The sequence below is a fragment of the Macaca thibetana genome, chromosome 2 (genome assembly GCF_024542745.1).
Source record: "Macaca thibetana thibetana isolate TM-01 chromosome 2, ASM2454274v1, whole genome shotgun sequence".
NCBI classification, from domain to species: domain Eukaryota; kingdom Metazoa; phylum Chordata; class Mammalia; order Primates; family Cercopithecidae; genus Macaca; species Macaca thibetana.
In genome coordinates, this window is record NC_065579.1 from 44,227,911 (window position 1) to 44,240,182 (window position 12,272).

Consider the following 12,272-nt stretch of genomic DNA (forward strand, 5'->3'; position numbering starts at 1 on the left):
AGTCATCTGCCCTCCCTGGCCTCCCAAAATTCTGGGATTACAGATGTGAGCTACCACACCCGGCTGAACTTTTCTTTTCTCGTAATATCTTTGTCTGGCATTGAGATCAGGGTAATTCTGGCCTTACAGAATGAGCTAATAAGTGTGTGCCCCTCTTCTATTTTATGAAATAATTTGTGTAGCATTAGCATTATCTCATCCTTAAATATTCAGTAGAATTATCAATGAAAACATCTGGGCCTGGAGCTTTCTGTATGGGAAGGTTTTTAACAACAAATTCAATTTTTTTTTTTTTTTTTGAGATGGAGTCTCTCTCTGTCGCCAGGCTGGAGTGCAGTGGCACAATCTCGGCTCACTGCAACCTCCACCTCCTGGATTCAAGTTATTCTCCTGCCTCAGCCTCCTGAGTAGCTGGTACTACACGCACCTGCCATCATGCCTGGCTAATTTTCGTATTTTTAGTAGAGACAAGGTTTCACCATGTTGGCCAGGATGGTCTCGATCTCTTGACCTCATGATCCTCCTGCCTCAGCCTCCCAAAGTGCTGGGATTACAGGCATGAGCCACTGCACCCAGCCTAAATTCAATTTATTTAATAGGTATAAGGCTATGCTGGATATTTTATCTTGAGCAAAGCTTTAGTAGTTTGTGTCTTTCAAGAAATTTATTTCATCTAAATTGTCAGATTTATTGGCATAAAGTTCTTCATAATATTTTCTTATGATCCTTTTAATTTCTGTAGCATCTATAGTGATGTCTCCTTTTTCATTCTTGGTATTGATTACTTGTGTTCTCTCTTTTTCTGATTGATCTGGTTAGAAATTTATTAATTTTATTGATCTTCTCATGGAACCACTCTTGATTCTCACTACTGTTTTTCTGTTTTTAACTTTATTGATTTCATCTCTTGTCTTTATTATTTCCTTTATTCTGCTTACCTTGGGTTTAATATGCTCTTCTCTTTCTAGATTATTAAAGTGAAAGCTTAAGTTATTGATTTTAAATCTTTTAATTTTTCTAATATAAATGTTTATATTAGCACTAAGCACTTCTTTTATTGTTTCCTACAAATTTCAATATGTTATATTTTCATTTCATTCCATTCAAACTATTTTCTAATATTCCCTTTAATTTCTTCTCTAACCTGTGGGTTATTTAGAATAGCTCTGTTTAGTTTCCACATATGTGTATATTTTTTCAGATATCATTCTGTTTTAATCAAGAGATTAAGAATCTCTTGATTCTTAATTAAATTCTGCTATGGTTGGAAAATATACCTGGTGCAATGGCATGATCTCGGCTCACTGCAACCTTCGTCTCCTGGGTTCAAGCGATTTTCCCACCTCTGCCTCCCACGTAATTGGGACTACAGGTCCCATGCCTGGTGTGGTCATGTAGTCTCAGCTACTTGAGAGGCTTAGGTGGGAGGATTGCTTGAGCTCAAGAGTTTGAGATCAGCCCTGGGCAACATAGCAAGATCTCATCTCTAGGGGGAAAAAGGAACACACTTGTTTTATTTCTTTTATGCCCCAGATCTGATCTATCTTGGTAAATGTTTCATGTGCATGAGAAAAGACTGCATTCTGCTGTTACTGGATTGAATGCCCCATAAATGTCAATTAGGTCAAGTTGGTTGGCAGTGTTATTGAAGTCTTCTATATATGTACAAATTTGTACATGTTCTATCAACTATTGAGAGAGGGGAAAATTGTGATGTTGTTTATATCTCCTTATAGTTTAATCAGTTTTTGCCTCATGTATTTTGAAGCTCTGTTTTTAGGTACATAAACATTTTTTATTGTTGTGCCTCTTGATGAATTGACACTCATCATTATGAAATGGTCTTCTTTATCCTTGGTGATGCTCCCTACTTTGATTGATATTAATATAGTCACTACAGGTCTTTTTTAAATGAATATTTACATAATATATCTGTTTTCATCCTTTGGTTTTAACCTATCTGTGTTTTTATATTGAAATTCGGTTTCTTATAGACAGCATTTGGCTGAGACCTTCTTTTTTTATCCATTTGACAATCTTTGTCTTTTAATTGTTTAGACCATTATATTTTATGTGATTATCTTTATGGTTTGGTTTTTAATCTATCATCTTGCCATTTGTTTTCTATTTGTCTCATCTGTTCTTTGTTCCTTTTAAACTAGTTTTCTGTTGCTTTTTGGATTAATGTTTATAATTCCATTTTTATATATTTAATTGGCTCGTGAGCGATACCTCTTAGTCTTTTATTTTCTAGTGGATGCTCTAGTGTTTACAGCCTTCATCTTTAACTTATTACAGTCTACCTTCAAATAACATTATACTACTTCACGTATAGTATAAGAATCTTGGCCGGGCGCGGTGGTTCAAGCCTGTAATCCCAGCACTTTGGGAGGCCGAGACGGGCGGATCACGAGGTCAGGAGATCGAGACCATCCTGGCTAATACGGTGAAACCCCGTCTCTACTAAAAATACAAAAAACTAGCCGGGCGAGGTGGCGGGCGCCTGTGGTCCCAGCTACTCGGGAGGCTGAGGCAGGAGAATGGCGGGAACCCGGGAGGCGGAGCTTGCAGTGAGCTGAGGTCCGGCCACTGCACTCCAGCCCAGCGACAGAGCGAGACTCCGTCTCAAAAAAAAAAAAAAAAAAAAAAAAAAAAAAGAATCTTACAACAGTATACTTCCATTCTCTTCCTATCCTTTGCGTTTTTGTAGTCATATATTTTACCTTTACAAGTGTTATAAATCCAAGGATACATTATTATTATGTCTATTTTATTTTATTTTTTTTATTTTTTATTTATTTATTTTTTTGAGACGGAGTCTCGCTCTGTCGCCCAGCCCAGGCTGGAGTGCAGTGGTGCGATCTCGGCTCACTGCAAGCTCCGCCTCCCGGGTTCACGCCATTCTCCTGCCTCAGCCTCCCGAGTAGCTGGGACTACAGGCGCCCACAACCGCGCCCGGCTAATTTTTTGTAATTTTTAGTAGAGACGGGGTTTCACCGTGGTCTCGATCTCCTGACCTTGTGATCCGCCCGCCTCGGCCTCCCAAAGTGCTGGGATTACAGGCGTGAGCCACCGCGCCCGGCCTATTATGTCTATTTTAAGCAGTTGTTTTTTTAATAAGGGGGGAGTTTTTTATGTTTATTCACATATTTACCATTTCTGGCATTCTTTATTCCTTTGGCTATATTCACATTTCTATGTGATATCATATTCTTCTGTCTGAAGGACTTACTTTATACATTTCTTATAATCCTGGTCTGCTGGTGATGAATTCTCTAAGCCTTTGTATATCTAACAAGTCTATGCTGCCTTCATTTTTAGTGTTTTTTTTTTGTGTGTGTGGCAAGGTACAAAATATTTGATTGACAGTTAATACTTTTTTTTTTTTTTTTGAGATGGAGTCTTGCTCCTGTCGCACAGGCCGGAGTGCTGTAGCACAGTCTTGGCTCACTACTACCTCCACCCGCTGAGTTCAAGTGATTCTCCTTCCTCAGTCTCTCGGGTAGCTGGGATTACAGACGTGTGCCACCACACCTGGCCAATTTTTGTATTTTTAGTAGAGATAGGGTTTCACCATGTTGGCCAGGCTGGTCTCAAACTCCTGACCTCAGGTAATCCACCTGCCTTGGCCTCCCAAAGTGCTGGGATTACAGGCATGAGCCACCATGCAGAGCAGGCAGTTAATACTTTTAAGATGTTGCTGCACTATCTTCTGTTCGTATTGCTTCTGAAGAAGCATCACTATCTTCTGCTTGTATTGTTTCTGAAGAGACATCATTTTTATCTCTATTCTTTTGTATATAATTTGTTTTTATTCCTCTGTATGCTTTCTTCCTCTTCCTCTTCCTCTTTCTCCTTCCTTCTTCCTTCTTCCTTCTTCCTTCTTCTTCTTCTTCTTGACAGAGTCTCACTGTCACCCAGGCTGGAGTGCAGTGACGTGATCTTGGCTCACTGTAACCTCTGCCTCCCCGGTTCAAATAATTCTCGTGCTTCAGCCTCCCAGGTAGCTGGGACTACAGGTGTGCAACCAATATGCCCAGCTAAATTTTTTTTTGTATTTTTAGTAGAGATGGGGTTTCGCCATGTTGCCCATGCTAGTCTCAAACCCCTGGCCTGAAGTGATCCACCCACCTTAGCCTCCCAAAGTGCTAGGATTACAGGTGTGAGCCACCATGTCCAGTCTCTGACTGCTTTTAAGACTTTCTTTTTATCACTGGTTTTCAGCAATTTAAGTATGACATGCTTAGTGTGACTTTCTTCTTGTTTTTTCAGATTGGAGTTTGTTGAACTTCTTAGATCTATGTGTTTGCAGTTTTCATCAAATTTAGAAAATTTTAGACCACTCCCTTTCAAGTATTTTTTTTCTATCACTCCTGTCTTTTATCCTTCTGAAACTCTAATTACATATATGTTAGGCTACTTGATTTTATTGCACAGCTAAATGATGTTGTGTTTTTCTTTCTTTTTTTTTTTTTTTTTTGGTCTTTTTCTCCCCTGCATTTCACTTTGGGTAGTTTCTGTTGCTATGTCTTCACATATTGTCTACAATGTCTACTACGCTGCAAAGTTCATCCAATGTATTTTTCTTATCTCAGACATTGTACTTTTTAATCTCTGAAAGTTCAATTTAAATCGTTTTTTTTTGAAACAGAGTCTCGCTCTGTCACCCAGGCTGGAGTGCAGTGGCGTGATTCAGCTCACTGCAATCTCCATCTCCCAGGTTCAAGCAATTCTCCTGCCTCAGCCTCCCAAATAGCTGGGATTATAGGCACCTGCCACCATGCCTGGCTAATTTTTGTATTTTTAGTAGAGACGGGGTTTCACCATGTTGGCCAGGCTGGTCTTGAACTTCCGACCTCAGGTGATCTGCCCGCCTCAGCCTCCCAAAGTGCTGAGATTACACGTGTGAGCCACCGCCCCTGGCCCAATTTGAGTTTTTTCAATATCTTCCATTTCGGCTTTCTTCATGTTCATATTTTCCTCTGCCCTCTTGAATATATAGAGTATACTTAAATGTTTTAATATCTTCGACTATTAATTCTATCTTCAGTATCATTTTTGGATGTTTTGATTGATTAATATTTGTTCCCAGTTATAAGTCAGATTTTCCTGCTTCTCTTTTCAGTAGAGGCCAAACGTGGTGAATTTATGTTATTGGGTGATGGATTTTTTAAGTTCCCTTTTCATTCTGTTTAATATTTACAGGCCTGTCCTCTGATGCAGTTAATTTCTTGGCAATAGTTGGATCCCTTTGAGGCTTCTGGGGTGGGTTGTTTGTTTGTTTGTTTGTTTGAGACAAAGTCTCACTGTGTCACCCAGGCTGACATGCAATGGCAGTATCTCAGCTGCAACCTCTGCCTCCCAGGTTCAAGCGATTCTCATGCCTCAGCCTCCCGAGTAGCTGGGACTACAGACGCGTGCCACCATGCCTGGCTAATTTTTGTATTTTTAGTAGAGACGGGGTTTGTCCATGTTGCCAGGCTGGTCTTGACCTCCTGGCCTCAAGTAATCTGCCTGCTTTGGCCTCCCAAAGTGCTGGGATTACAGGCATGAGCCACCGTGCGCAGCCGAGGCTTGTTTTAAAGCTTTGTTTGGACACATCCAGAAGAGTTTTGACTCTAGGATTAATTTGGTCCCACTACTGAGGCAATACACTTTTTAGTTGTCGATGCCTCATGTATTAGGAGGTTTTTACACTCTGGCTGGTGGGAATATTATCTGTTCTCAGCCCTGTATGAGCCTCAGGGGTTGTTCCACCTGCCTGTCCTGTGAATGTTTCCCTAGCCTTAGTACCTTCCTCAAAAGCGTACTCAACCAAATTTTTGGGGTAAACTCTCTGCAAAAGGCACAGAACTCTCTATTTCTATAAGGCCCTCTCCTTTCTGGAATTCTGTCCTATAAATTCTAGCCACCTTTACCCAAACTCTGAAGTCTGTGTCTCAACTCAGTGAGACCAGCAGAATCTGATTGCCCTCCCTGCCTGCAGTGCTGGGGACCCAGAAAGGCTCTTCAGGCAGTAAGTGGGGCACTCACAGGGCTCACCTTATGTGTTCCCCTTCTCGGAGCTTGTTGTCCTATCCTGTCTATTGTCCAATATTTGAAAACCATTGTTCAATATATTTTCTCTGGTAGTTAAAATTTGATTTTGGGCAGAGGGTAAATCCAGTCTCTGTTACTCCGTCGTAGCCAAAAGCAGAAGTCCTGCGTCACTTTATGGTCACCTAGAATGCAATAGATGCTGTGAACATAGGTTTGTTACTCCTCACACCCACTCTAAGTCATAAATATCGTTACTCTCATTTTACAGATGAGGAAACTGAGATTCAAAATGGGTAAGTCACTTGCCCAGAAAGTCAGAGTTGTAACTGTAAAACTGGGTGTTAGGCCTGGCATGGTGGCTAACACCTGTAATCCTAGCGCTTTGAGAGGCTAAGGCAAGTGGATCACCTAAGACCAGGAGTTCGAGACCAGCCTGGCCAACATAGTGAAACCCCATCTCTACTAAAAATACAAAAATTAGCCAGGTGTTGTGGCACGCACCTGTAGTCCCAGCTACTCAGAAGACTGAGGCAGGAGAATCGCTTGAACCCGGGAGGTGGAAGTTGCATTGAGCTGAGATTGCACCACTACACTCTAGCCTGGGCGACATCTCAAAAAAAAAAAAAAAAAATGGGTTTTAAACCTGGGTCTTACTGACTCAAAGTCTAAGCCAAGTTCCCTGTTTGAAGCATCCCTATCCTCCCAGAACCCTGGAGTACTCCCATGTTCCCCTCTCCACCCAGCTCACCTTCATTTCACTCTGATGTTTCTTGCACCACTACTGACTCTCATTCATGATGACTGCCACCTGCCTCCTTGGTTTTGCATTCCCTTTCAACTACTCCTACTCTAGTGACCTGAATGACTTGAATATATGTTCCACTGATTCAGCAGCTGGAATGCAAGGCCAGTGCTGAATGCTCCTGCCAGACTCTCTCAAGTCGTTCAGGTCGCTAGAGTAGGAGTAGTTGAAAGGGAATGCAAAACCAAGGAGGCAGGTGGCAGTCATCATGAATGAGAATCAGTAGTGGTGCAAGAAACATCAAAGCAAAATGAGCGAGACAGTAGCCTCATATTCAGTGTGGTCCCTAACTGAAATTTCATACCTGCAGCCCGTGGTAAGGGCTTGAAATTGTTTTATTGATAGTCATATAACTTCTTTCAGAGCAGAGGCCTTGTGTCAAACTTCTCTTAATCCCTGCAGTGCTACGTACATAATATGCATGTAATGAGTATGCACTCAATATACCATCATTGGCATTGCATTTGCAAAATGCTTTCATAGAAATGGCTTCATTCTGTTTTCACTACAACCTTATGAAATAGGCAGAATAGCCTTTTTCAGGCCAGTTTTATAGATGAGGGAGGTGAGGGCGCATAGGCTGCCGTGATCACATGATTTGACACATGATTTGACAAGGGGTTGAAGCTGACCAGGAGTCCAGACCTTTGCCCAGATTTCTTATTCACTCATGATGCCAGAGTCCCAAAGACCAGTTGGCAGTCCAGTGCAAGGCTTGCACTTTAAGAAATTTCCCGTCATGGCACATGCCTGTAATTCTAGCTACTTGGGAGGCTGAGGCACAAGAATTGCTTAAATTGGGATATGGAGGTTGCAGTGAGCCAAGCCTGGGTGACACAGCGAGATCCTGTCTCAAAAAAAATTTTTTTTGCAATAGTCCTTAAAGAAATTACGAATGTAACGACAGTACAGTTTACTTTTCGTAAAACTAAAGTTATTTGATTTAAAGAGCTATTCTTTGTTTTCAGACTATGCCCTTCCTACTTTGATGTAAAAATGTTTGCTCGTTTACAGTGTTGACAGTTGTTATTTCTTGACATACCAAAAGTTGCCACACCTTTCTCTGTCCCTCTAAACTTTTGGACATTTGCTGATATGTAAAATCTAAAGTAGGAAGTCCTACATTACATTATATCATACCATATCTTTTGAGTAAATAAACAAATGAAGGATTTCAAACAACCAAAAATTCTTATTCTACCAACTTACCTAAGAGAAGTATCCAAACTAGAGAGATTAGATTGGTAAAAATTGGTGTTGGGATGTCTTTGGTCTCACATTGTGCCAGTGCATCATCTTGGGTTTGGGGTTGGGGGAGGGGTTTAAAAAGAGAGATCATTCTCCACAATAACTGGATTGAGGTTCTTTGAGTAACAATGCTTGACACGATGCCTCTGTGTGTGTGTGTGTGTGTGTGTGTGTGTGTGTGTGTGTGTGTGTGTGTGTGCGATTTTCTTTCGACAGCCTGATCAAATACTCTGCCCACTTAAGGGAAATTGACCTTGGAAACAATGTTCTGGGAGAAATGGCTGCTGCTGAAATACTTGAAGCACTGAGAGCCAGAAAGACAGGTAGAGTGTTTTCAGGTTACGTGTTTCCCCTCCACCTGCCCACATCCACTCACTCCTAAATGCTGTACTACTCACAACTTGCTCCGCTTTTTTCATTTAAGTAACTGGCCCGAACTATGCAATGACCAGGAACACTGTCACAGGCCAGCCATCATTGTGTCAATTTTCCTGGTGATTTGCACAGAGTTCAAGAATTTCTAGGATGTTATATGTAGCCTTCGATCTAAGTAATACATGTTTTTAAAGGGAAATTTTCTCTATTGCTTTTTTTCTCTCTTGCTCCTCTCATCCTTGCCTGTTCTCCAAGAAATGCTTCTCCCACTCTCCATTCTCTTCTCAGCCCAACCTGCAGAGAGGTCTCCAGATATCAGTTAGAAAATTCAAGTAACACTCCCCATAAGATTTTGATGTGCTTTCTGGATCATCAAAGAATGATTAAATTGTGATCGGCATAGGGAGAGCAATACGTCTTTTATGATGCTGCAATCCTTTGAAAAGGAGAGAATCACGTGTGGAAGGAGTTGGTTCCTATGGCCACTCCTGCCCTCTCCATCGCCAGCACGCATGACCGGAATTAATGATGGCTGCTCGCCCTGCTAAGGCAGAGGAGGGGAAGAAATGTCATTTTAAATGAAGCTCGAAGGAAGACTTCAAAAACACATTTGAAAACGCAAATTTAACCTTAAGAAAAGTAGAAAGAACTCTTGGTGCGTTACTGGGCAGGTTAAGCTGAGAGAATTAAGCAGTCCAAGCGTCGGTCTCTACCATTTCCTCAGCATGGTCTTAGAGACATAGTATAATCATAGATTGCATTTGTCTTTTAATGCTCTAGAGTTTTAGATAGAAGAATTGTAATGATATTACTATATATTGTATTAACATTTTTAAAACTAAAACTCCAGTCAAGTGATTCCATGATGTTTAAATTACGTCTTTATTTTAGAGAAACAGAATATCTACTTTCTATTCCTTTAGAGTTGAATTCAATTTCAGCAGAATTACTCTGTTAAATTTAGTTCAAATATAGCTTTAAACTTGATAAACTGAAGACAGGTGAATGATTTCATTTTGTTTTTCCTGGCACCATAGTAACTTTTTCATTATACATTGAGGGAGAAGATGTTACAAGTCTGCAGGCAGTCTCGTGACCATGACTCTAGTGAATGCTAATGACAATCAGTCTCAGATGACTTGATGGAAAATGATTATCTCTGAGTACGTATTTGGAGCTGGAAAACATCATGCTTTGCTTAGTAAACGTTTTAATTTGCATAAATGAGAAGATAATTATGAAATACCCACCTGAAAATACAAATACTCATTTAGAAGGCATTAAAAAGTAATTTATAGTTCAAGAAATCATTTTTTTCAAATATAGTAATATATATAATGAGTAGCCTTAATGCATCTATCTCTTGAGCTGAAATAATTATGGTGTTTCTGGTGGAACACTTCAATTGGATTGTTAGTTTGAACACCAAGAAGATTCCTCAAAACAGGGTTAACTGCTTGGATTTTATAGGGAAAATCTCTTCCCATTTTGCCCTAACGGCATCATTTTAAACATTAAAAGCAATAGTAGTATTACTGATTATGGAAAGAAAGCTCTTTAATTGATTGTTTCTTAACATTTGCAAGTTAACAAGCTAATTTCTAATTCTAATTCTAATTCATTCGTGAAATCCAAATTAACAGCCTGAGGTCTCTTACTTGGCTATCAAGGAGATCTTAATAACCTGCCTTTAATGATGGACTAGGCCAATGAAATCTTCCTGAGAGAAATTAGCAACCTCATTTCATTAAAAAAAAAAAAAGCTAGTGAAACAGGAAGCTGTTATCCTGTCTTACTGCTTTTTCACTAATAAGAAAACAGAGTACTGAAGGAACATTTCATTTATTCATTCTTCTTTCTTTATATATTTGTTAAATTCCTATCATGTACCAGGCCCTGTTCTAGACCCTGGAGAGGGGAGTCATGAATTCCTGCCTTCATGAGGCATATATATGATTGCATATCTGATGGGGATCATACTTAGAGGAAAAATAAATCAAATAGGGGGGTAAAGTGTGTGTCAGGGTGTGGGGGTTGCCATCTTAGTGAGGGTAGCCAGGGAAGGCGTTGCTGAGAAGGGACACTTGAGTAAAGATCTAAAGGAGTGACAGAGAAGGCCCCGTGAATATCTGAGAGATGAGCATTCTGGCTAGAAGGAACAGCAAGTACCAAGGCCTTAAAGTAGAACCTCCTGGTGTGTTCAGTAAAGCCGCCAGCATGGCTGAATGGAGTGAGCTAGAATGGGAGAGTCAGAGGACAAACAATTTGAGATGCAAGTATGCAGAGCAGAAAGCATTCTAGACCCTTGTGAGGACTTTCAGGTGTAACTGTTGACATGGAAGGGCTTTTGAGAATGATAAACCTAGAAGTAACCTAATGTAACCCACATTTTAACAGGATTGCTCCAGCTCTATGTTAAAAAGAGACTATAGGGGAGGCAAGGGCAGAACAAGGATTCTAGTTAGGGAGTTTTCTCTGGAAAAACTACACAGGGTCTTTCAGCAGACCCAGAACACCCAGCAAGGTGGAAAATGTGGGTTGGGGAGAAGCTACAAATATGAGAATTAAGGAAAATTGTATCCATTGAGCAGTTGAAATTCAGTCCTTACTACCACCCCAAGCTTATCTGCCCTGCTTCCAGAAGGCTGACAGCCCTGTAGAAGATTGGGGTATTCCTTGAGAAATTGAATAGCCCTAGAAAAAGAAATTCTAGATGCTGACAACTGGCCATCTCCTCACCATTCAAAGAAGCCTAGCAGGTCAGCAAGCCCTGAACATACGTGAGAGCTGCCCATCAGCCTTTGTATGTCTTATGCTTCATTGTGAACAGATACCTGAGAACCTCCAGACACTTGAGGCAAGTAGCCAACAAGAAACAGAGGGAATAAAGGAACCCTGAAGATATGGAAACAATGCAGAAAACTAAAGAAAAACAAAAAAGCTATAACATTGTAACATTCTGAATGGAAGAAAAGATAAGGCATGCATAAAAAAGGAATGGGGTACTATGAAAAAAGAACAATTAGAAAATAAGAAAAAGTTTTTGGAAAGTAAAAAAGATAGCCAAAATAAAATATTCTGGAAAAAAAAAAAAAAGGTTGACAGTTAAAATCAAGAAAGTCAGGCCTCTGCTCCTCCAGTTCGACAGACAACTGCATTTTCTCACACAGCACCAGCTGCGCCCCTCAGACACCAGGGTGAAGGTGAAGGCCAGAATAAACAGATGTGTCCATAGTAGGCCCTGGTCACCAGGACTGCTTTTAACTCTGGCAAAGTGGATGTTGTCACCATCAATGACCCCTTCATTGACCACAACTACGTGGCGTACATGTTCCAGTATGAGCATGTTCCAGTATGAACAAGGCCAAATTCCACATGACCTCCAAGGAGTAAGACCCCTGGACCACCAGTCAGAGCAGAGAGGACGAGGGAGGCCCTCAGCTGCTGGGGAGTACCTGCTGCACTCAGTCCCCCACCACACTGAGACTGCCCCCTCCTCAGTTTCCAAACAATTTGAGATGCAAGTATGCAGAGCAGAAGGCCTTCCAGACCCTTGTGAGGACTTTAGGGTGTAACTCTGTTGAGATGGAAAGGCTTTTGAGAATGATAAACCTAGGAGTTACCTGATGTAACCCACATTTTAACAGGATTGCTTTAACACAGACCCCTGAAGAGGGAAGGGCTGAGGAGCCCTGCTTTGTTGTGCACCATCAACAAAGTCCCCTGTACTCAGCTCACCCTCACCCAAAGAAAGAAAGTCTTCAGAAGTAAAACAAAAGATAAGAAGATGACAAATTGGTGAGAAAAT